Source organism: Xenopus tropicalis, chromosome 6, assembly GCF_000004195.4.
Source record: "Xenopus tropicalis strain Nigerian chromosome 6, UCB_Xtro_10.0, whole genome shotgun sequence".
Classification (NCBI taxonomy): Eukaryota; Metazoa; Chordata; class Amphibia; order Anura; family Pipidae; genus Xenopus; species Xenopus tropicalis.
In genome coordinates, this window is record NC_030682.2 from 132,716,675 (window position 1) to 132,742,727 (window position 26,053).

The 26,053-nt window shown below is 39.5% G+C and overlaps 1 protein-coding gene across 1 annotated transcript in view; it reads left to right on the top strand.

The window, feature by feature from the left end:
- The first annotated feature begins 22,763 nt into the window (after window positions 1-22,763).
- The window catches only part of oxr1 (oxidation resistance 1), a 268,344-nt gene continuing 265,054 nt past the window's right edge, over window positions 22,764-26,053 (top strand). The window contains 1 exon segment of the mRNA NM_001112991.1: window positions 22,764-22,960. The gene's annotated coding sequence lies outside the window, so the exon portion shown is untranslated.

Genomic DNA, 26,053 nt, shown 5'->3' on the forward strand with positions numbered 1-26,053 from the left:
TATCTGTCTGTCTGTCTGTCTGTCTGTCTATCTATCTATCTATCTATCTATCATCTATCTATCTATCTATTTATCATCTATCTATCTATCTATCTATCTATCTATCTATCTGTCATCTATCTATCTATCATCTATCTATCATCTATCTATCTATCTATCTATCTATCTATCTATCTATCTATCTATCTATCTATCTATCTATATATCATCTATCTGTCATCATCTATCTGTCATCATCTATCTATCATCTATCTAACTATCTATCTATCTATCATATATCTATCTATCTATCTATCTATCATCTATCTATCTATCTATCTATCTTTCATCTATCTATCTATCTATCTATCTATCTATCATCTATCTATCTATCATCTATCTATCTATCTATTTATCGTCTATCTATCTATCTATCTATCTATCTATCTATCTATCTATCTGTCATCTATCTATCTATCTATTATCTATCTATCTATCATCTATCTATCTATCTATCTATCTATCTATCTATCTATCTATCTATCTATCTATCTATATATCATCTATCTGTCATCATCTATCTATCATCTATCTATCTAACTATCTATCTATCATATATCTATCTATCTATCTATCTATCTATCATCTATCTATCTATCTATCTATCTATCTATCTATCTATCTATCTATCATCTATCTATCTATCTATCTATCATCTATCTATCTATCGATCTATCATCTATCTATCTATCTATCTATCTATCATCTATCTATCATCTATGCCATCATTATCTTTACATACTATCTTCAAGCACTTTGTATGCAATCAAATATATAACAAACTCTTACAACATACAAATTCCTTTTTTTGTTTAGATCTACCTTTTATTGTCTTCATAATAAACATTTTTCTTATTAATAAAGACTATTGTAGGCATTGTCCTTTCTTGGGATACATTTCTGATACGTGACACCACATGTGACTTTCAGTAATGTGTTACAAAACAGCAGCTGATGAATCTAAGTGACTGCACATACATGTACCAATCAGTGTGGGAGGAGGGTGTATTTGTCTTTTGTGGGCTAATTATTGGATGCATATTTCAGGGAAAGCTTTAACTCCACACTAATGTGCAGATGTGCCCAGGATAGCTCAGGGTGATCTGAAATCCTTTTGGAAGAATGATAGCTACATCATTATTTCCTCGGGTCTCCTCCCGCCTACATTGTTTTTGTCCTATAATTCAAACATGTGTTGGTACAAAAAACATGTGGTGTTTGGTTGTTAAGGGGTCAGACACCTATTAAATAGAGATTGCCTCAAAGCCACATGTTCTTCACTTTATCCTTTTCCTATTGAGCCTAACCCACTGCACTGCCTATACTAACTCTTTCCAAACCTAAATTTTCCTATATATATATATATATTCTTGCACAGAATATGTGCACTTTAGTCAAATTGCTCCACTTTATTCTTCATTTCTGGGGTCAGTCACGTCAACATTTTGGTCTTAACCCACTATCAAGATCTGGTACAGTGATGTCATTTCCCCCCGAGCCAAAACCAACTCAACATTCGTTGATTGAGCTCGGGGTTCGCAGTCTTTTATTTTATAGACATTTTAAAGAGGCTTTTATTAAATTGATAGTTGTGTGTCACATAGTATTGTTGAGATATCTGAGCATTAGGATATAGTATCCTTTTCCCTTGAGTACTAGGCTACTTAATTGCTATGTTAATTGATGAGTTGGCTTTGGCTCTGGGGATAAGGGGTCTTTCTGTAATTTGTATCTTCATACCTTAAATCTAGTAACAAACTCAGAAGGATTGTTTTACCCAGCAACAGGTTTGACGTGTCTATATTTTTCAGGATGAGAGTCTGATCCCTTTTTGAACCATGGTACCACATTAGCATTTTGCCAATTTCTCAGCACCATGAATCAAAGAATCTTGGAAAATAAAGTAGCAGCCACAGCAATGCTTTTATACATTATCATTATCTATTTCTAAAAAACTCAAAGGCAGTTTAGGGTTAATTTAATATTACATTTATATTTCTTACACCATGTTAAGTTCAATCATTATATAAAAGACCTATGGTTTCCTAAAAACAACATATACCTTGGAAGCATGTGATATGACATAAATATTAAATGTTAAACACTTTGTAATAACATAGCATTTAAACTCTTTCCTAGCAATAGAAATAACTGTTTCTTGTAACACGGGTTTGCATATCATGGGTTTGATTTTATTTCCCCTTTACTTAAATTCTAGACAGATGGCAGAATCTTGGAACGATAAAACTATTCTTCAAAGCGCTCATTCCAGGCAGCATCATTATAGGGCCCTTTGTGTTCGGACTGATAAAATGCTGAGTTTTAAATTAGCTGGTTTTATAATTCTGTCTAGATGTGCAAATGTCGTATCTTTATATGTGCTAAATCACTCTGATGGTATATTTAACTTCTCCAAAAGAAATTCGATTGTTCAGCGGCTCTTTCATCAAAGGAAAACATTCTGCACTGTAGCAGCTCAATAGCTACAACTTTTAATCTGTACTTGACTGTAGAAATAAACGTTTTTAAGAGGGAGAAGACATTGTTAAACTGGGCAATTTGAGGCAGGCTCCCAGCTTGTGTACATTGTACAGACCAAAAGCCACGTGCTTTAGGGATAAAAAACAATTTACTAAACCCTGGGTCCATAAGGAGACCTCCCTTCCCACAGCGTAAGTTACAGTAGGGGGGAATTTTAATTTTTATATTTGAACACAATGGAAATCATAGAATCAGTAAAAGTATCAATCTCTTTAAAGTGTAATTAAAATATTTTCTTACCCCTGGTTAGGCTACTAAATGATTCAAATGATTTTTAACCCTTGTTTCTGAACCAGAAATGAGAGTTATAACCAAATGCTGATCAAATGCTAACTAGCATGGCTGAAGGTTTTATGAGAATCCATTAGCAGGCTGGGCTGGAGCATTGTGGATAATATTTTGAATCTAAACTGAGTATCTAAACTGTTTATCAGTATTATGGTCTGATCTGTATATTCCTGACTCTACATCAGGGATCCCCAACCTTTTATACCCGTGGGCCACATTCAAATGGAAAAAATGTTGGGGAGCAATACAAACATGGAAAAAGTTCCTGGGGGTGCAAATAAAAGCTATAATTGGCTATTTGGTAGCCCCTATGTGGACTGGCAGCCTACAGAAGGCTCTGTTTGACTTTACACTGGGTTTTATGCAATCAACACTTGTCTCCAAGTCAGAAATTAAAAAATGAGCACCTACTTTGAGGCCCCTGGGAGCAACATCCAAGGGGTTGGGGAGCAACATGTTGCTCATGAACCACTGATTGGGGACAGTGTTGGACTGGCCCACCAGGATACCAGGAAAACTCCCGGTGGGCCCAGGTGTCAGCCTGCTCCTGACCATTAGGCCTGCATCATGGTCATTCCCTATTTTTAAATGGAAAGAAGAGGAGAAGTAGAGGGAAGAATAGATGCTAGCATGCAAATTAAAGAGACAAGGAGAATAAAGAGGTTGGGTGAGGAAAGGAGGAAAAATAGTTTGGAGAATGGGCCTATGGTCTAAGGTTTTCTGGTGGGCCTTTAAGATCCTAGTCTGACACTGATTGGGGATCACTTGATTGCTTTGTGTCCTGACCTTGGCCTGGTCCAACCTCTGCTTGTTTGCTGTCTACCCAGTTCTATGAAGTCTTGCTTTGTCCTTGCTGTTGCCTTGACTGCCCTAATCTATGCTTGCTCTCTCCTGTCCCAGTCTGCCTTAAGGAGGTCAAACACGGGCTGATAAACGCTGCTGTTTTACTTTTAGCCCTACAATGGACCTACCCGGCTGATATTGCCCCAAAAATCAGGTAGGTTTAAAAAAAATTAAGGAGTCCCTTGTCTCATTGATGCAGCCCTCGCCCTGACGGCCTGCATCCCGTCACTGTGATCAATCCAATATCACCCACCTCAAGGTGACCGTATCAGGGAAAGATCCACTCACTTGGCAACCTCACCAAATGAGTGGATCTTTCAGTGTACTGTATGGCCAGCTTTATACTTTAGCTTTATACTTTGTACTAAACTATCTGCTATACCTGTTCATACATTCAACACAAACCTGGTCCCCAGTTCAGGGGATTTCTCAAATGATGGAGATGCGTGAGCAGCTTTAAACTGTCATGGTTCTTTCTTAGCAATCAGCCCCCCCCCTTCATTTAATCTGAGTATAAAATCAGAAATAAAATTTAAAAACTAAAAAAAAAGCAGCGTCTAAATAGTTTTTAACCACTGTCACATTTTATAATTGTACTGTATATTAGCTACCATTGCTTATTCTATTAAAAACAGTTGTCAGCTTCCAAGAGCATTGCAACCAGATCACCAAGCTCCCAAACCAATCTGCAAAGGCACTGTCAGGTTTTTAAAAAGCAACGCAGCAAGAGAAGTGTCAGAGCGTCCCCCAGATGAGAGACAGATTGAGGAACACACAATGAGAAGGAGTGAAAGCTACAAGATGGCCTGTAATGAGCTGCATATAATTATTAAACCTTCTCTTATATCTAGTGAGATTATTCATTCATAACACGGATTCCCTGGAGGCTCATACAAAATGCAGTACAATAATGTGCTCTGCAGTATCCCAAGTTACAAAAATGATATTCTTTCAGAAGTTTTGGATTTGAAGAAAGGAAAGTACAAATGAAGAAGCCCTGAAATACATTTCTCTAAATGGAAAAATCTAAAAAGCTGAGGGGGGGCCTTCTGAATGGGGGTAGAAATACAAGTTTATTTTGTGCAACAAACGTGTATATACAGCAAAAAGCTTAATCACCCTGGTCGACCATAAGATACTACTAGTGGTCCAGATATCTGTGGGGGCAACTCCATATCTTTCAACAAATATTCTTAGTCACAATTATATTTAATGTGCTCAGTAATGGCTAGGGAGAGGGCACTGTAAGCAATGTATTGGTGTTTACAGATGATAAATCTCTGCAGCCCAATTCTTCCATCCAGGATGTGGTATCCTTGCAGGAGGGTCTGAACAAACTGGCAAAGAGGGCGGCTAAGAGGCAGTTGAGATTTGATGTTGATACATGTAAGTCTATGCTTCTGCCATTTGAAAATATGCAGCCACTTATACCCTTTACTGGACAAATCCTTGTTGGAGAAAGACCTGGGGGCCAGGAAGGTTTTGAGCTGTATTAAATGGGGTATAAATTTGCAGGAGGAGAGGGTCATTCTTCCGTTTTACAAAACACTGATAAGTCTTCTCTGCGGTCATCACACATACAGTGCCCAAGCTTCACTCTTACATTCACCTATAACCTACACCAGGAGCAACATGTTGCTAACCAACCCTTTGGATGTTGCTCCCAGTGGCCTCAAAGCAGGTGCTTATTTTTGAATTTCTGGTTAGGAGGCAAGTTTTAATTGCATAAAAACCCAGTATAATGCCAAACAGAGGCTTCTGTAGGCTGCCAGTCAACATAGGGGCTATTAAGTAGCCAATTATAGCTCTCATTTGCATCTTCAGGAACTTTTTTTTATGCTTGTGTTGCTCTCCAAAACTTATTCCATTTCAATGTGGTTCAAGAGTATAAAAGGTTGGGGATCCCTGACCTACACAGTAGCCTCAGGGACTCTAACCGCAAATACACATTCCTCGTTGGGACAACAGTCCATTCTTGCTAGCCTACCTACCTTTCACCTCTAGAGTGAATTCACACTCTACTACTATCCATTTGCTAGCCCTGAAGGAGTCAATCTCCCAATGGGTCTGACCACGCCAGTCTTGTTTCAGTATCAAGGTGTTCTAGGCCAAAGAAGGAAGTGCCCGCCTAAAGCACTCCCTTATATAGGCTACAACAAGTTGGTTTGGCGTCACCAACTGGCTGAACCTGCACATTGCTCAACTATTTAAAATTCTAAAATATATCTTTTATTTTACCTCTTTATATATGGGTGTAGGTTTGCGCAACAGTACATAACAAGTTGTCTAGGTATGTAACCTATATATGGAACAGACTTTATTGATTTTTATTGTTTTGATTATTTATTTATTCACACAATGCATGGAACTCCATTCCAGCAAGAAAAATGGTGCTGTTGTATGTGCCAGACTTCAATTAAGTCTACCTTATCTTTACAATAAACAATCATGCACAGGGATAATCATCCAATCACTGATCACTTGCTCCTTCATTTCTAGGCCTAGTTGCCCCTTTTTGGTTGTGTCAGCAGAATGAAACTGTGCCGATTATGATTGCCAGCATGATTTGTAACTTATTCAGTGAAACAACAGCTGCTCAGTGTTGCAGGTTTTCTCTTTCCTGAAGCTGAATCGCATATCACAGAAGGGTTTCCTCACTTCACAGTGAGCTATTTCTGCAGGCACTGTATATTGCCAGATGCATTTAGTAAATGTCATCATTAAGCCCACCCAGACACAAAAATCTCTTTCCCCCACCGTATATAAAAGATGAAGATGCGACAGTGAGACCGGCAAACACATAGGTACTTCGTAGCAAGATATGCCTATTTAAATGTCATACAATGAAACTACTGGGGCTGTGGGGATGAACACAAGCCTGGAAAGCAGTGGAGCTGTCCAGAAGCCAAGTTCTGAATTAAATCTATTGCAACAGATGAAAAGCAAATCAAGAACTTTACTTAGTCTTTTCTCATGACAGCATCTCCTGTCACCAGACACAGGAAAAAAACAAACAAAAAGGAGCAAACTAGGTTAAGAAGATGATCTGCATTAAGGGTTTCAGGTCAGTGGCATAATTATAGAGGAAGCAGGACCCATGGGTCAGTGTCGGACCGGACCACCAGGATACCAGGAAGACTCCCGGTGGGCCCAGGTGTCAATGGGCCCTCCTGCTCCTCACTCTTTGGCCTGCTTTGTGGTCATTCCCTATTCCTGAATGGGAACAAAAGAGAAATAGATGGAAAAATAGATGCTAGCATGTAAACACAAGAGACTAGGAGAATAAAGAGGTTGGGTGAGGAAAGGGGGAAAAATAGCTTAGGGAGAGGGCCTATGGTCTAAGGTTTTCTGGTGGGACCCTGAGTCTGACACTGCATGGTTGTGCCTGGACAACGAGGTCTGCTTCCTCTGTACCAGTGATCCCCAACCTGTGGCTTGGCGCAAAATGTTGAAGTTTTGAAAGTTCTACTTCTAAACACAGCCTCCTGTAGGCTGACAGTCCAACATAGGCTAACAAACAGCCATCCACAGGAACTTCTTTTAATGCTTGTGTTGCTCCCCAGCTTTTTTTACATGAATGTGACTCACAGGAAAAAAGGTTGGGGCCCTCTGCTCTATAGTATAGAAATCCCCTCTCCCCAGTCACATTCCTTTATGAGTGCGGGTGGGGGTCAGGGTATGTGAGTGGGTAGGAAGGCAGGTAGCGGGGGAGTGGGTTGTGCACTCCAAGCCTCTACAAAGTTTTTTGCAGGGGGGCCACTGCATAGCTATGATGCTGCTCCAGGTTATTGTAATACCAAACCTGCTGGGTACTAGTATACTCCCAATGGAGTAAAAGTGTTTGATAAACTCTACAACAAATGGGTCTTGAGAAATATAAACTGTAATTAATAATAATGTCATAATGTAATGTAAGCATCACCGGTGCAATGAATGCTGAAAAATCTCTGTAAATGCCTCTGTATAAATGAAGCACATTAAATAGATCCTCTTCAACAAATTCTTTAAGACCTATTTGCCCTCTCCCCTTTGAGCTCAGTGCTATAAATGATGGCTATGTTGTCTTCTGCTATGGTGTCTATTAGCACTTAGCACATGATTGAGTATTATAATAATACATGAGACCTGTTGAGGGGATGGGGCTGCTTTCTGTCTATGTCCTTGCACAATGTGACAGGTCTCTTGAAAGTCCTATTATTCAGGGAAGGTTAAATATTTATAACATTTGGCATGGGAACAATTCTTCCGTTTTACCACTAATTTTTCCTGTCTAGGTAACGTCTCTCTCTTCCCCCTTATGTACAGTACTTCTCATGATGCTTGTCCATCTGTTCCTGCTGTGAAAATCATTACATCTCTCCCATCAAGATTCAGATTCCATCAGTCTAATAAAGACTGAGAGTTTATTTATAACAGTAACAGAACCACAACCAGAGCCCGGGTAAGCGTTTAACGGGGTTGTTCACCTTTAAAATAACTTTTAGGGGCACATTTACTAACCCACGAACGGGCCGAATGCGTCCGATTGCGTTTTTTTCGGAATGATCGGTATTTTGCGATTTTTTCGGAAATTATCGCGACTTTTTCGTTACCAATACGATTTGCGCGAGTTTTTCGTAGCCATTCCGAAAGTTGCGCAAAATCTGGCGATTTTTTCGTAGCGTTAAAACTTGCACGAAAAGTCACAATTTTTTCGTAGCGGTAAAACTTGCGTGAAACGTCACGCCTTTTAAGTTTTAACTCTACGAAAAACTCGCGTTTTTTCGCGCAAATTGTATTGGTAACGAAAAAGTCGCGATAATTTCCGAAAAGTCGTAAAGGCGCCGAAAAAATCGCAAAAAATACGAAAAAGACGCAAAATGTTCGTTTTCCAATCGGAATTTTTCCAATTCGGATTCGAATTCGTGTCTTAGTAAATCAGCCCCTTAGTATGATGTAGACACCGATATTCCAAGACAATTTGCAATTGGTTTTCGTTTTGTGGTTTTTCAGTTATTTCGCTTTGTGTTTATCAGCTCTTCAGTTTGGAATTTCAGCAGTTATCTGGTTGCTAGGGTCTTGTTTACCTTAGCAACCAGGCAGTGGTTTAAATAAAAGACTTAAATATGAATAGGACAGGGACTGAATATAAAGATAATTAATAAAGAGTAACAATAATAATAAAATTGTAAGATCACAGAGCAATAGTTTTCGGCTGCCGGGGTCAGTGACCCCTATTTGAAATCTGGAAAGGTATAGAAGCTGGAGGCAAATCATTTAAAAACTATAAAAATAAATAATGAATAGTGATGAGTGAATCTGTCCCGTTTCGCTTCACCGAAAAATTTGTGAAACGACAAGAAAATTTGCAAAACGGCAAAAAATCAGCGAAGCGAGTTTGCTGCATGATTTTGTCACTCGTGTCTTCTTTTTGACGACCGTGTCTTTTTTTGACGCAACTGCGCCCATTTCAATCTGACATTTTGACGTGCAACAAATTGTTCCATGGCGAATTTCTGCAGAAGTTTCGAGAAACAATTCGCCAATGGCCAAATGCGGAAATTCGCTGGGAATCCATGCCTGGTGCAAAAAACTCGCTCATCACTAATAATGAAGACCAATTGCAAAGTTGCTAGGAATAGGGCATTCTATACATACAGTACAGGTATAGGACCCATTATCCAGAATGCTCGGAAAAGGGAATCATTTAACCATTAAATAAACCCAATAGGGCTGTTCTGCCCCCAATAAGGGGTAATTATATCTTAGTTGGGATCAAGTACAGGTACTGTTTTATTATTACAGAGAAAAGGGAATCATTTAACCATTAAATAAACCCAATAGGGCTGTTCTGCCCCCAATAAGGGGTAATTATATCTTAGTTGGGATCAATTACAGGTACTGTTTTATTATTACAGAGAAAAGGGAATCATTTAACCATTAAATAAACCCAATAGGGCTGTTCTGCCCCCAATAAGGGGTAATTATATCTTAGTTGGGATCAATTACAAGGTTCTGTTTTATTTCTACATAGAAAAAGGAAATCAGTTTTAAAATTCTGAATTATTTGATTAAAATGGAGTCTATGGGAGACGGGCTTTCCGTAATTCGGAGCTTTCTGGATACCGGGTTTCCGGATAAGGGGTCCGATACCTGTACTAAAAGTTATCGTAAAGGTGAACCGCCCCTTTTTAAAGAGGATATAAACCCCAAAATAAAATTTTACTGAATGAAACAGAATGTTATTCTAAGCAATTTTCCAATTTTCATTCTTTAAAGGTTTTCAGTGGTATTAAAGTTTTCTTTTAAGTTTTTCAGTGGTATTAAAGTTACTTGTAAATGTAATTGCTATAAAAAGCAGTGTTTGCTTATTTCTGCCCCTGGCTCTGACCTCTTAAATTATGTTGCAAAATCAACTCTTCTCCAGCAAGGACAGGTGAAATAATGTCAATATTCTGTAATATATTGGTACAGAAATACTATCATTATGTGCAGTCATTGCATTTCTTATTCCTATCTTAAAATATGCTTTACGTAATTACATAAGGGGTAATTTATTACCACAGTTGCTGGAAAAAGGAAGCAGTGGTTGTGTACAATGATGCCATTCATTAAAGTGGTTGTTCCCCACTGAGTTAACTTTCAGTATAATAGAGAATAATATTGCAATTGGTCTTTGTTTTTTATTATGTGTGCTTTTTTAATTATTTTTTGGAATGTTTAGCAGGTATCTGGTTGCTAGGGTTCACATTACCTTAGCAACCAGGGAATAGTTTGAATGAAAGACTGGTTTATGAATAGGAGAGGACCTGAATAGAAAGATAAGTAATAAAAAGTACACTGAAGGTTGCATTAAAAGGCAAAGTGTAATTGTGACTAACGAATCATGCGTGGGCTTCATTTTGATGCTGAACCCCAGAAATTACACATCTCAATTTTTGCACAATCCTGTCCAATTCATCATAGCACGCACACATGCAACTGTGCATTTGATGCATTGGCTGGAAGTGCGTTGGACCTCATTTCCCCTTGTGGCCACAATTATAATTCCCCCATGATGCTCTAGAATTATGGGGGAAATGCTGGATTCTAGGTTAAAAATGTCTGAAGAACCAAATATCTAGATTTTAAGCTCTATGGGGCAGGGACCTCCATCCTCTTGTATCTTTGACTTATTGCAACTGTACCATGTATTTATTTGTATTTATTGTTATACTTTGTATTTATCTATTATTATCTTAATAACCCCCTGTTTGTATTAATGCATTCTACTGTACAGAGCTGTGTACACGTAGCGCTTTATAAATAAAGATATACATTCATACATACAAATCTTATAGTGTTTATGTGGTGAGTTGACCAACAATTGGTCAGACAAAGATGAGAATCTGCCAGAGTATGGTCACCTTGACCCAGCAAGCATATATAATGGTCATATTAGCCGAACCAAGGCATCATAAAGCACATAGCCACATATAGAACATATAATAAACAATGTATCCAGGGATTTCTAGAATATAAAATTAGCATTTGAACATATGAGCACCACTATAAAGTAACAACTTCTGCAAATGATCAAGTCAATGAGCTCTCTGGAAACCTTTTTTCTGACCCTGCTCACAATGGGATTTAATAAATTGAACAGAAAATGTATAAGAGGGCTCAGTATGTGTAACCTACTCTAGCTTAACTCCTTTCAAGTGGGCTGCTCACATTTTTAGACAGCATAAATTACTTACTCGGTTGCTAGGTTGTGTTGACATGTTCTTAAAAGTGGAACTTAGAAGATGCAGTAAAACATTAAAGGTCTTGGGAAAATGGACAGGTCATGCAGTTATTTCTATTAGCCGAGACTGTAGCTGCCTAATTATTCTTCATGTTTCCTTAGATGAAGAATTGAAAACAAGAAAAGGGTCAGTAAAAGCACTGAAACCAGATTTTATAAACCAAAATTTGGAAAAAGAAAGTATTGTCGGCAGTCTGTTCCGGGGAGTCCGTGGAAATCTAAAGGGTTTTTTACTAGGAGTCAAGACTCGGACTCAAGGGTTCAAACCACCAAGTGAACTCAATGATCCAGCAATTGTGAAAAGGAGGCAGGCTTAAATAGCCCCTTAATTTGGGAATCACCTACAGGTGAACCCAAATAGTCTATGTCTTAAAGCCCAGATTTATTTTCACCCACTGATTTATAGTAGTGGGAACATCTCCGATGGTACAGTTACTTACTGGAATGGAAGAGGTGCAAGTGACGTACTGATTCCCCTATGTTTGGGATATTCTCAATTACGGCACAGCAGGGTTGGAGTGGACCTGCACACCAGCCAACTTAGCAAGATTAAAACAAAATGAAAGAAGGCCGTGCATGCCACTCTGGAACACAAGGCCATCTTTAATTCTTACTCAAAGGTGCAGCCTGATTCATGTTGGGGAGTAAGTAGTGGAGCGGTGAAGTAGTGAGACAGAAAGGAGACTGAAAGTGTGCAGAAGGAGTGGGGGACTGTAATGTGGCAGTAGCTGTGTGGTGGGCACTTAACTTGTGTAACCGGTAGACCCCAGGTACCCCAGTCTGCCATTGTGGCACAGCTTGGGATTGGCTGAGCAGATTGGTTGGCTTACATCTACATATATGGTATATTTCATCCTAAACCCATTATCCAGAAAACTCTGAAATATGACTTTGCCATTCCCCATAGTCTTTTTAAACAGATAACTATTTGTTTTAGATGGACTTGCCTCTTCTCTCTAAAAAAAAAAAAAAGAAAGCAACTTGTATGATTTGAATCAAGCTAGCATATATAGTAGCTTTAATATAGGTTGCTTAACATGCAGAAAGATCATAACACACCAGGGTACTTTTTAAATGCCCATCACTCATACACAGGTCCTTATATCTGCAACAAATGACATGATTCATTTGGGAACTGGCTCACTCTGAGGGAAATTCAGGACGATGTATAACGTTTCATATCGTTACATTTCATATTGTAGTAGCAACAGGATCCCCCCACTATGACTAAGAAATTGCTGAAAACACCCTTTGCACGTACGATGAGAATATGATTCATTTAATATGAATGATCTTACCTGTAAAAACTAACACTGACTGGCACTTCAGAAGTAAATGCTAATTCTATTTAATCTACCAATTACTTCTCTGAGAGCTGGGTTCCAAAGTGGAAACATGTAACAATGTTTGAAATATCAATGAACCAAACATTTTTGCTAATGAAATAATTTGCACTTAATTGATAAAAGATTTGAAGAATGGCCCTTCTTGACTATATTATGTGACAACACTTTCTTGCTCCCTGGATTTCCAGACCAAAGTGGAGCCAAAGAGCTACCTTCCCTACAGTCAAGCTTTGTCTATCTTTCTGAAAGAGCAAACCTCACTTCTTTGGTCATCAGACCAGGTTACCAGATTGAGGTTCATTAACTTGACTCTGAATGTTGAGTTGAATGTTGGGTGCAACTGGGTTGAGCTTATGCAAGTCTTCCAGATGCAAGACTATCAGAGAGGACACAATCACTTGAGTGAAACCCCCACCCTTGGAGAGAGCCATGGGTAACTGTGCACAGTGGTCTGATCTTGCTTTTCAGTACCCCCTGTTCTCAAATATACAACACATCCAAAAGCAAAATAGCTTTTAGAAGTCCTGCATCACTGCTGCTATTGAGGGGCTGAACCTCTAGGCTGGCGCAGTAAGTTCAGTATATAAATATGGCATTTTTAGTCATATTCATTTTAAGGTTTAATTCTATCCTCCTTCAACACCCCAGGGGGCATGTAGCAAAATGCAAAAAATAGATGCCAACCACAGGGTCTTTTTTGCATGTTTGCACCATGACCCACAAGTAGCACCATAGTAGCAGTTTTTAGTGCCCCATTCTCCATGATTACAATGCTGCCTCCATTCTGCAGCAGTGTATTCACAAACGGCAGGCTGAGATAGCCATGCTCGGTGTTCTCTGAGCAGCTATTGAGAAGCTAAACTTAGGGGTCCTCATAAATTATCAAGCAAAAAATGAGGTTTTGCCATATAAGCTGATGCTACAGGGCTGATTATTAACTTCTGATGCTAATTGCACTGGTTCTGAGCTGCCATATAGCAATTATCTGTCTTAATTATTAATCAGCCTTATATTATTACATTTATATTCTATATATACAGTATATTGTGTGTCGGTCCCTAAGCTCAGGTAAGTGACAGCAGCACAGAGTATGTTCAGGGGATCAGCAGAAAAGAAGATGGGGAGCTACTGGGGCATCTTTGGGGCACGGATCTTCCCTACTTAAGGGTTGTGGTTTCATTGGGCTGGTACAGAAGCACAAAACCAAATGTAGAACATTTCTGCCCTACTTCTTTAGTTAGAGTTCTCCTTTAAGATGAGGTAGAGGTAATTGAGTACAGATCAGAGACCAGAGAAAGGGGACACACAGCAGTTTCTGCCATTCCATGTGAGTTGATGATGGGACCGCATGTGCCTTTGCAGTGCCCTGATGTCTATATTTTAACCTTCTTCATGGTCCTTCTGCTCACACTATAATATCCTAATTTCGTTTTTCTAAAAATAATGAATGGAATAGGCAGGAGGACCCCATCAATAAACCTGCAGGGCCTGTAATACAAATGGATTGCCCCTGCTAGCTGTATACGATCAATATCTTCACTCTTTAAGGATTTAGCAAAGTGCAAAGGTTTGAGGGGGCTGGATGGGAATCGTGTACCTCTGTGCCAAATGGTGGTTTTTAAATAGGTAATCAAATACAAAATATGCTAGACATGGGGAACTTTTACCTGTGCCTAATTGCTATTTATACTGCGTACAGTACCCAGATATATTTCTGTATATTTGTCTATGCCATGCTTTTATTTTCTGTCCTTTTGAGCTCTGTCTCAGTTCTCCATATGAACACATGTCTTATGTGAACTCTAGGAGCGACTTCTGAACATCCTACATGGCCTGGTAGCAACTATATGCTTTCCGTGCCATCCCTGTATTTTCTATCACCCACTGTGTGGTTTGTCTGTCCTGTGCGCTGTCTGCTTCTGCTTTGCCATGTGTTTTTAATGTTTATGTTATATTCTGTTTTTCTTATTCCACATCTGACTTGTGCCAGCTTTGTATTATCTTTCTCCAGATCGCACAGCATGGCAGAAGGAACAATACGGTCATCTAATGGGTATGTCTACTTGGCACTATCCAAGATGACACTTGGCACATTGAATACACCACAGTTGTAATTCTCTTCTCCTTGTATGTATGGCTGGACATATGGCAACATTCCAATTGGCAAACAAACAAAAGGCAGCTTGGCATTTGTGCTAGAGGAGCTTACCCAATTTATTATTTAAAGTGATACTGACACTAAGAACTACTCAAAATATGAAATATAAAGTTCCCTATAGGTCATGTTGATAGTTTTGCACTGATAGGGCTGCTTTTGTAAGTAAACAGGGTTGGACTGGGCCGCCATGACACCGGGAAAAATCCCAGTGGGCCCCGGCGGCCCAGACCCGACCCTTGCTGGCGCTCCCTCTGCCTGACTGTTCCTCCCCTGATGCGTTAAATTTACGCTCGCTCAGGGAAGGACTTCGGGTGGGGGACCCTGCGGGGGTTCCCTGGGGTGGGAGCCCCAGTGGGCTCTGCACCCCCCAGTCAGACCCTGTAAGTAATTGTTACTTAAAGTTCCTAAACCTGACTGTTTTGCCAACCTGACTGTCACTTCTCAGCCTGTCAGTTATAGCTTCTAATGCTAACGGACTCCTGCTGCACAAATATGGCAGCCCCCTCATGGAGGAACATGGGGGATTAGATTAGACTTTTAAGACAAAAATATAAATAGTATGCAAAGACAATGTTATGATAGATTAAAAAAAGGTTTAAATTCTGCTGTCAGTATCTCTTTAAGTCCAACCACAGAATCCTCAGTTTGTAGAGCATAACACTCCTTTGTCAGGCTAATGCCAAAAGAAAGTAGCATACTATTTAACCATAAAAAGACCTGCCCACCCTTTAAGAAATGATTTATATTCCAACATCATATGTACACAGCGAGGCCTGGAATTCTCATATAACCCTTTAGGAAGCAGTCCATTTGCATTGCAATCCAGTCAGTGCTAAATCCATAATCCTGAGGAATAATGTACTATTCATTTGAGCATTATTACACGGTTTTCCCTGAACACGCCAACATGTCTTAGTGGTATTAAACTCACTCTAACATGTACATGATCCACAAGGCAGCAAAAAAAGAAAAAGAAATCTGATTTTTCAAATGAGGCACTTTGAATATGAATGGGTTAATCGGCACACTATTAGACTGCCGGTATATCATTCACACTATTAGAGCGCAAAGAGAATTTTGGCTATTCAGCTGCTGTTTAAAACCAATTTCAGCAAGTGATTATGAGCCGCTTTAAAGGTATTGCTGCATCAGGGTTAAGCCTGAATGGGAAATACAAGCTTCACTACCGTCTCTAGGCTTTTTTTTTTCCACGTTGGCAATGTTCATTTACTATTGCGCATTTTCTTTTAATGCCGAAGAGGAATTCAACGAAGCGTTTCCTAAATAAATAGCACAAAATACACGTGCATTGTCTGTTACAGTCAGCATCTGCAAAAGAGCTTACCATGTAAAAGGTTCTATTGTGGATCTGACAGATTGCAATAAGTGCATTTGCTTCTTGTAGGCCCAGCAATCACTCTGGAAGGACCATGAGTGCATCTCAAAAGGCCAAAGTGCTTATTCTTTATGTTTACTGGAATTCTTCCCTGCCTTGCTTAGACCTCAGGTAACTGGAGTCATTAGAGAAGGAATGAAAGGGAACGTAGAGTGTAATGCTAGCTATTTCACTACATGGAAAAAAAAAACGGATTGGAAGAAAATAACATGCACTGTGTGTAAGGGGGTGGAAAAGGGTGTTAGTTTAATTCTATGGTAAAGTCCCAGAGGGAGGAGTTGAAAAGGAGGGGAGTGGAAGAGCAAGGGAATGTGTCATGGGAAACAGGCACTCGCAGGAAGTCATCTGACTGGCAGAAAGGACTGAAACAGGAAGAGGTAGGCAAACTAGCTAGCGAGGGCCTAGCTTGTGTTATAGCACACTGTAATGGTGTGAGGAAGCCCAGGTTAGTGAGAATGGGCAGCTAAAAAGCCTCACCAAGGAGTGAGTGGGAGTAGCTTCCCAGCGGATGACACATTCCCCTTGCTCTGCCACTCCCCTTCTTTTATACCCTTTTCAACTCTCTAGGACTTTCCCAAAACTCACTAGCTCCCACTAGCTCCCTCTAGAGGCCCCTATATTGTAATTACAACTAGAACCTTTTCACATGACCCACTAGAAATGACTCTAAAAATAAACTAACACCCTGACATGTGTAGCTAAAGTCTCAACTCTCAACTAGATTTCCTTCAGATTTCCGTCTTAGCCAATAGCCAGCCATAAATCTATTTCTGTAATTATTGTGTAGGAGATGATTTAGACTTCTTTAGTTGAAATCCCCTTTTAAACATTCATTCCAAAATCAGCCAAACTTTGTTCCTCCTTTTCCCTGTTCACCATGTGGGACACTTGTACTTACAGCTGTATAGTTTTCTGTTAATTAAAAGGGTAGTTCTCCTTTAAATAAACTTTCTGTATGATGTAGACATTTATATGCATTTGGTCTTCTTTATTATCTTTTTAATGTTTTAAGAACCCTATTAACCAGAGAATAGTTTGATTAATTAATTTATAATTAAAAATCAATTGATCGGTCTGTCTGAAACCCATCCAGTTTCTGTTAGGCTTTTGCTGGACACTGGTACCGTTGTAACAAGGCTAATTGTAACTGGTGGATCAGCAATCAGGGGAAGGGGACTGGAAAGGCTTGTGCTGCAAGAAGTAGGAATGTCCCAAGTCAATGCAATAAACCAAGGCAGAAGTTATTGACAGCTTGGAACAGGTGAAGCAATGACAGACTGAAACACTTGCTGACTATTTCAGAATATTTCAGTTACACAATAAACACTTCTCTGAAGATCCTCTCTCTTCCTAACACATGCCCCGCTCTCTCTCTCTCCATAAGCCTCCAATGCCCCTGCCATGTGAGAGCACTAGTAGAGGGCCATTAGCCACTCCTCTTCCAGTAACACTTTCCTCTATACCCCTGTCACATTCAGCATACAGTGCATACGCTTCTCCTTAGCTGTTTCATTACAAACACTCCATTTCCCTAACTGGCGAACAATTTCTTTCCCAAATCTCACTCCTCGTTGGGACAACAGACTGACCTTGCTGGGTACCCTGGCTATTCCTAACTCCTCGAGTAAGTTGACATAAATCTCCTTTCTAGCCCTAACAAGGTGCAGCCTCCCACCTGGTCTGGTTTTGGAGGCATCTGTCTGTTTGCTTGATATTCCGAGGCCAAAGAGGAAGTTCCGAACTCCTACACTTCCTTATATAGGCTGTAAGGCAATCCCTCAAGGGTTAATGCCACCTGCTGACTGAACTGAATATTGCCAACTATTTACACTTTGAAATAAAATATATTTCACCTTCTTACATATGCAGATTCACTGCATAACAGACAATAGGGGAAATAACAGAAGGTTCCAAGGGCACAGTATTTACTAATTGTCTGTTTAAAAAGTCATGGTGTGGCCTTTCTTTGTGTATATGTGATATAATGTGCAAATCAAGGAAGCCACAAATCCTTTTGGTTTGTCACCCAGCTCCACTTAATTGTCTGGAGCCCCGTTGCCTATAGTGGCCTAATCTAATTTAGTATTGGGTTCCATAGCAAATAATCTTAGCCCTACCCTACTTGCAATAGTTCATGGCAACATGGGATACTGAGAAAACTGACCAACATATAAAGAACAAATCAAGAAACATGATATGCTCCTAATTGGCAATAAATGTGTCTATGCAGTTGCATGGTAATGTGTGTGTATATAAAGAGGTGCCTCTGAGTAGCTACACAAGAGTATATGTTTGCTCATAAGAGATAATCAACAATAATGCACTTTACTGGTTTTCCCATCATGGTTAGCCTTAGTGGATGCTGAATATTTAAGAATAGGATACACAGGGCAGGGCTTCTACTGCTGAGAGGAAAGAAAGCAAAGCCATTCTAGAAGTTAGGAGAATTATTACATATATTTATTGACAGTTGGAACAGGCCAAAGTCACATGAAACATTTTTGTGTGTTTTTGTGTGGTAATTGCTTATTGTCACAGTAATAAAGAAAGGTCACACAGGTCATCCATAGATCTAATAAAAATATAGTTTTACTCAATAATAAGAGATCATAATAGAGAAGAAGAGATCTACTATTTTGTGTTCCACTGTTGAGGTATAATTGGTCATTTGTCTTTCGCTTGCTGTTCTGTTATATATCAAGCCCTTGCTCCAGTAAATCCAGCCGCACAGCTGTTATCTTTAAATCAGAACATATGTATATTGATTTCCCAGGGTGCTCTGCCTGATCTCCTCTCCGTTGCTTCAGACCAAAGGCATAACTAGAATTTCCTGGCTCTCACAACAACATTTTTTATATCTCATTCTTTAAATGTTTGTATCTCTAAGGGCCCCCAAAACCTCAATAGATTTACTAGCTACTCTGAAAGTGTACAAATAGTCAGGATCCAGCAGGCCCCAATGCTTTACCTTCTAGTAGCAGATTGTTCTACTGCTGCTTCTGTTTTCACAAATGTGTTACCAGCGGAGAAGTGATATGTTGGCTGGGGGTACACCATGGGTTGTAGGAGCTACAACAGACGACTGGCAGAGTAGCCTTGTAGGGGTAATTCCCTCTGATTAACATTACTCGCACTAAAAACACAAAGGTGTTGGGAGCTGTGAAATCCAATGGGGTCCAGTCAGCACTCACCCCTTTCCAGGGCTTAGCCCAGGGCACCAGACTTGGCAGGTACTTTGAGGGAATCCATCACTTTCTAGGTTCTGCCTGAAGCTTCTCCAACCTTCCCTACTCTAATCTGCCACTTTGACCCTGACTGGCAGATTACCCCCTGGGACTTTATTCCCCACTTACTCTTTGTTGGGGTTCAAGATGACCATTCTCACTATCCTAATCCTTCCTCACACTACTATAGTATGCTATTACACAAGCTAAGCCATGTGCTAACTAATTTTTTCCTTAGTCTTCCTCTTGAGGCTGGTTATGCTGGTCAGGTGACTTCCTTCATGAATCTTCTTCCCATGATGCATGCTAAATTTCTCTAATAGTTCACCCCCACCCCAGGACTTTACAAAACACTTTTACTGTTTCTACTCACTAGCTCCCTCTAGAGGGCCCTGAAGTGTAACTACAACTATTAGCTTTCTACTCTAGGCTGCAGCCTTTACCTTTGCACCACCTGTGCCTATTTTAAAAAAAAAAAATGTAGTTTTCCACCGCCCGAGACTTACTGTAAAATCTGATGGCAGAGCAGTGTCATTGAGGGACCTGTTACTTTTAACTGACTGTGTTTGCCAGTGAGTTCGCTGTCTGAGGAAGTGGTGGATTGCCACGAAACGCGTCAAATTAAGCTTGAAGTTATTGGGGAAAGCCAGTAAAATCCCCATGAAGTTTTAATGTGAACAATAAAAGATTATATATTTTAATTCTGGGTGGTGCTCCATGCTAAGGACTGATAGATGTGTTCGCCAGCGAGTTAGCCTGTACTATTCTTGTAAGCTAGATAGGCCAAGTGTGCCCCCCATGCGGATTTTGTATTGTTAAGCCTGCAGAATTCTCAGAGGATCAGTGAGTAGTGTTTTCTCTACTTAATAACCAATTTCAGTGTGATCCGACAAAACCATCAAATTATCATAAGGTTAATTTTCACCAAAAGATCATACATCTAGTGATCTATGTCATCCAATATCGGTGAAAAATCAATCAGGCAGGTTTGATAATTGTTTGCCGGACCAAGCAGTTAGTTTCCCTAGTGCAGTGTTCGTTGATGGACAAATCGTATTTTTAAATGTTCATTTCAGGATAAGCTTGGTCCCACAATAACAAAAAAGATCTTTTCAAAGGACGTATCAACCCCAAAAATACGTTTTTGCCTAATAAAACATAATTCTAAGCAACTTTCCAATATGAATTTATTACAAATTTCCAGTGCTTTCAAAGTTATTTATAAATGTAATTGCTATTGAAAGCAGCATTTTCTGAACTCCTGATTGTAACTTCTTAAACAATGTTGCAAAGCTCAGTCTCCTCCAACGAGTCAGGTCTGTCAGTCTGCTGCCTTGTGTTACATTGTTTCAAATCCCAGAGCCCCCAGGGCAGAGAATAGAAAAGGACAGACAAACACTACTTTTTATAGCAATTATATATACAAATAACTCAAACACCATTACAAATTTATAATGAATGTATATTGCAAAGTTGCTTAGAATTTTGTTTTCTTTTACAGGTATGGGACCCATTATCCAGAATGCTCGGGACCTGTGGTTTTCCGGATAAGGGCTCTTTCCATAATTTGGATCTCCTACCTTAAGTCTACTAAAAAAATTATTTAAACAGTAAGTAAAACCAAATGGAGGGTTTTGGCTCCTATAAGGATTAATTCTATCTTATCTGGGATCAAGTACAGGTACTGTTTTATTATTACAGAGAAAAGGGAATCATTTAACCATTAAATAAACCCAATAGGGCTGTTCTGCCCCAATAAGGGGTAATTATATCTTATCTGGGATCAAGTACAGGTACTGTTTTATTATTACAGAGAAAAGGGAATCATTTAACCATTAAATAAACCCAATAGGGCTGTTCTGCCCCCAATAAGGGGTAATTATATCTTAGTTGGGATCAAGTACAGGTACTGTTTTATTATTACAGAGAAAAGGGAATCATTTAACCATTAAATAAACCCAATAGGGCTGTTCTGCCCCCAATAAGGGGTAATTATATCTTAGTTGGGATCAAGTACAGGTGCTGTTTTATTATTACAGAGAAAAGGGAATCATTTAACCATTAAATAAACCCAATAGGGCTGTTCTGCCCCCAATAAGGGGTAATTATATCTTAGTTGGGATCAAGTACAGGTACTGTTTTATTATTACAGAGAAAAGGGAATCATTTAACCATTAAATAAACCCAATAGGGCTGTTCTGCCCCAATAAGGGGTAATTATATCTTAGTTGGGATCAAGTACAGGTACTTTATTATTACAGAGAAAAGGGAATCATTTAACCATTAAATAAACCCAATAGGACTGTTCTGCCCCCAATAAGGGGTAATTATATCTTAGTTGGGATCAAGTACAGGTACTTTATTATTACAGAGAAAAGGGAATCATTTAACCATTAAATAAACCCAATAGGACTGTTCTGCCCCAATAAGGGGTAATTATATCTTGGTTGGGATCAAGTACAGGTACTGTTTTATTATTACAGAGAAAAGGGAATCATTTAACCATTAAATAAACCCAATAGGACTGTTCTGCCCCAATAAGGGGTAATTATATCTTAGTTGGGATCAAGTACAGGTACAGTTTTATTATTACAGAGAAAAGGGAATCATTTTTAAAAATGAGAATTATTTGCTTAAAAATGAGTTATAATTATAATTATGGATTTATATTATAAATTAAAATAAATTTTGCTTATGGGAGATGGCCATTCTGTAATTTGGAGCTTTCTGGATAACGGGTTTCTGGATAAGGGATCCCATACCTGTAGTAAGAAAAAAATTATATTCTGGGTTGACTTGTCCTTTAAAATCTTAACATGTATGGCCAGCTTTACAGTGATACATGCTAGATCTTTCATTCCTTTATATATAATAATACAGTCACATCAGTTTTCTTTCTTAATTTATGACTAATGTATTCCCTCTGCTGCCGGTGACACGACTGGCCGTTAAAGGGGTTAAATAGGAAGCCATTAATTCAGGTCACACACAGCAGGGAGGAGGGGGGGGAGTGTGTGTGTATTTCTTGCAGGCAGACAGGTTACTGTGCCTTTAAGCTCCAGCTGTGCCTTTAGCAGGTGCTATTTATAGCAAGTCTCTGTGGTAGAATCCAGATTACCCCTGCTCGCTGCATTGGTCTTGGTAGTTCCCAGACTGAGAAGGTCAGGAAACTGAGCATGTCTACTAGCTGTGCTGCTGCTTAGTGCAGCCAGGGATGCGCTTGCTCCTTCCAACACCCGGCCAATGCTAAAGTCCCTCAGCAGCGGCAGCAGCAGCAGCAGGAAAGCAGGGGGGACCCTGCACCCTCATAGCACCCACACTGCACCCTCAGTGCATCCTCACTGCACCCTCTGCTCACCAGTAAGTTCCATTTCTCTCTTATTTTGCTCTTTCACTAATATAATGATGTGACTGGAATGTACATGGGACAGGGGAGGGGGGAGAAGGCAGATCTATAGCCACGGGAAGAGGTTTGACATTAAACCATACATTCTGCTCCCTGGTGCTGCACAGGGAATCGGTAGCGTCACCTTGTTGTTACTGAACTACAACTCCCAGCAGCCTGTGTTGACAGGGGGGATGATGGGAGGTGTAGTACAAGAAGAGAGGTTGAGCACGCTTGTTAACATTCACTGCACCCAAGAGCGGCAGCCTTGCTAGTTGGGTGCTGAACGTTGCCAGGAGTTTGGCAGATAACCAGGTAATTGCTATCACTTATTAGTTTGTGTGTGTCGATAGCATTCAGCATGAAGTGCAGAGCTGCTCAGCCAGCACTCACTATTCCAGCGCTGGGAGAAGGGATCAATTGCCTCCTTTGATATTCTAGTGGATAAGAGTCACTCCTGCCCTGTGCTTGTTATTCTCATTCAGATCAGGCTACTGAAATATGTATTATGTGTTGAGATGACTACACAGCTCCTATTGTTCCGCAGTCATTGTACGGCACAGTCATTTGGGCTACGTTATAGCCGAGGCTCTTAATGACTCTATCTGGGGAGGACATCGCCGGCAGAATTTGTTTTCAGCTACTCGTGTGACAGCAGCACCTTTCCAGCAGGATCAGTAGGGCTGCCCATGGAAATCTAGCGTAGGATCAGCCGCACAGGCACCCAAAGGTTACACATATTCCTTCTGAACTGGAAATAAATAGGATTATTCTATTACAAACTTGCAGAGGAAAAAAAAAGAAGCTTATACCTTACACTGTATTAAAGGAAAAGTCAATGGCAACTTAACTTACGGCATTGCTGCACTATGTGCTGCTCTCTTTCCGAAGATATTTCTAAAGGAAAGTTTATTAACAGGCTATACTTTTCATCCTATTGCCACTAATCACCCCTTCTGCCGTATTTCTTATTGTTTTAAAGAAAAAGGGTTAATAGTCCTAGAAAACATCTTTATGTTCGTTTGAATGAACTTATAGTCACTAAGTTATAATAATACACATTTACATTATTTGGGTTAAGTGTTATTCTGCCCTGAGTTTAAGTATAGTTTTTTTTCCTGTTATACTAAAATATAATATACAGTCTGTTAGATATGGTAAACTATACCCAGATTTGCCTGTTTCTTAAATTTTAGGCATTTAACAGCATATCCACCTTCAGGAGACCTGTAGTACAGGTATAGAACCTGTTATCCAGAGACCCATTATGCAGAAAGCTCTGAAGTATGGGATAGTCATCTCAAATAGACTCCATATTCATAGAATCATTTTAAAATATATTTCCTTTTTTCTGTAATAATAAAACAGTACCTGTACTAGATCCCAACTAAGATATAATTACCCCTTATTGGGGGCAGAACAGTCCTATTGGGTTTATTTAATGGTTAATGATTCCCTTTTCTCTGTAATAATAAAACAGTACCTTTACTTGATCCCAACTAAGATATAATTACCCCTTATTGGGGGCAGAACAGCCCTATTGGGTTTATTTAATGGTTAAATGATTCCCTTTTCTCTGTAATAATAAAACAGTACCTGTACTTGATCCCAACTAAGATATAATTACCCCTTATTGGGGGCAGAACAGCCCTATTGGGTTTATTTAATGGTTAAATGATTCCCTTTTCTCTGTAATAATAAAACAGTACCTGTGCTTGATCCCAACTAAGATATAATTACCCCTTATTGGGGGCAAAACTATCCTATTGGGTTTATTTAATGTTTAAATGTTTTTTTAGCAGGCAAAGAATGAAGATCCAAATTATGGAAAGACCCCTTATCCCAATAACCCTAGGTCCTGAGCATTCTGGATAACTGATCCCATACCTGTACTTACAGTAGTCCAAACCTCAAAACACAAAGGACTAACACCAGTCAGGGCTGCCTTTACTTGTTATAGGACTGGAATAAAAATCTACTTAGAGGGCTTCGTTATTTATACAAAGTAGGATAATGGCAGACAATCAGACAATATTTAGTTATCCCAGCATTGGGATTTTTTACCCCCGATCCAGGGCAATGGCAAGGGTAATGCTTCAGCTGCTGGTGGCTGCCAGGAGCTGTACAATAGCTACAGCTGGAGGGCCACAAGTTTGGATACAATAAAAAGTATTATTGGCTTATTGTGCCTGCTGGCCCTATTTGCAGATCTTCTTCCAGTACAAATACATATCTAATGTATTGCTTGACTTAAGGTGGCCATACATGGGCATATTTCAGCTGCTGATTCGGGTTCTTCAGACCAATTTGGCAGCTTATCTGTCCGTATATGGGTACCCCTGTTGGGCCTACCCAACCAACATCTGGAATAAAATTGGCCAGATCTCGATTGGGCATGTTTGATTTTCCCATTGGATGTGGTCCAGCAATGTGTATGGCCACCTTTTGGCTCTATTTCCCTTCAAGCAGAAAAGCAGCATCCAGCGGTCACTTAGGTGCAGAGTATTGTAGTGCTTTATGGCTTCCAGTGATTGCATCTTACCCGGCCAGTCACAGGACAATTAGAAGTGCCAGATCAATGCATGTAACAATGCTTTTAGGTTAAACAGTACATTGTCCTCTAGAATGTGTTATTGTTCTTGTCCTGGATACCTTGCCCTTCATTTCAGCCTGCAGTCAATGTGTACAACAGCCTGACCTTTCTGTTGTTCCTAGAACAAAGCCTTTCATTTAATTCTTATCCTATTTATCACAAATCCACCAACCCTCAAAGATTTTGCTTCAGTGTTTGTTTTCTGTGGCAACTTCTCCTGCATTATGTAAGCCAGTGATAAAAAAGGTCAATTTTAGTGATTCCCATTCTCCAGAGGAGCGTGTTTGATAGGAACCGGACTGATATCACAGTATGAAAAGCCCCACAGAGAAACCCTTGGTATATTATTTTACTCCAAATAATATCATTATGACGGCACAATAAAGCTTTATGTTCTTGTCTATAATTACATTGCAAGATTGCAATATGCTATACGCAATTGGTCATGTACAAATATAACTTAGTTACGTAGTTT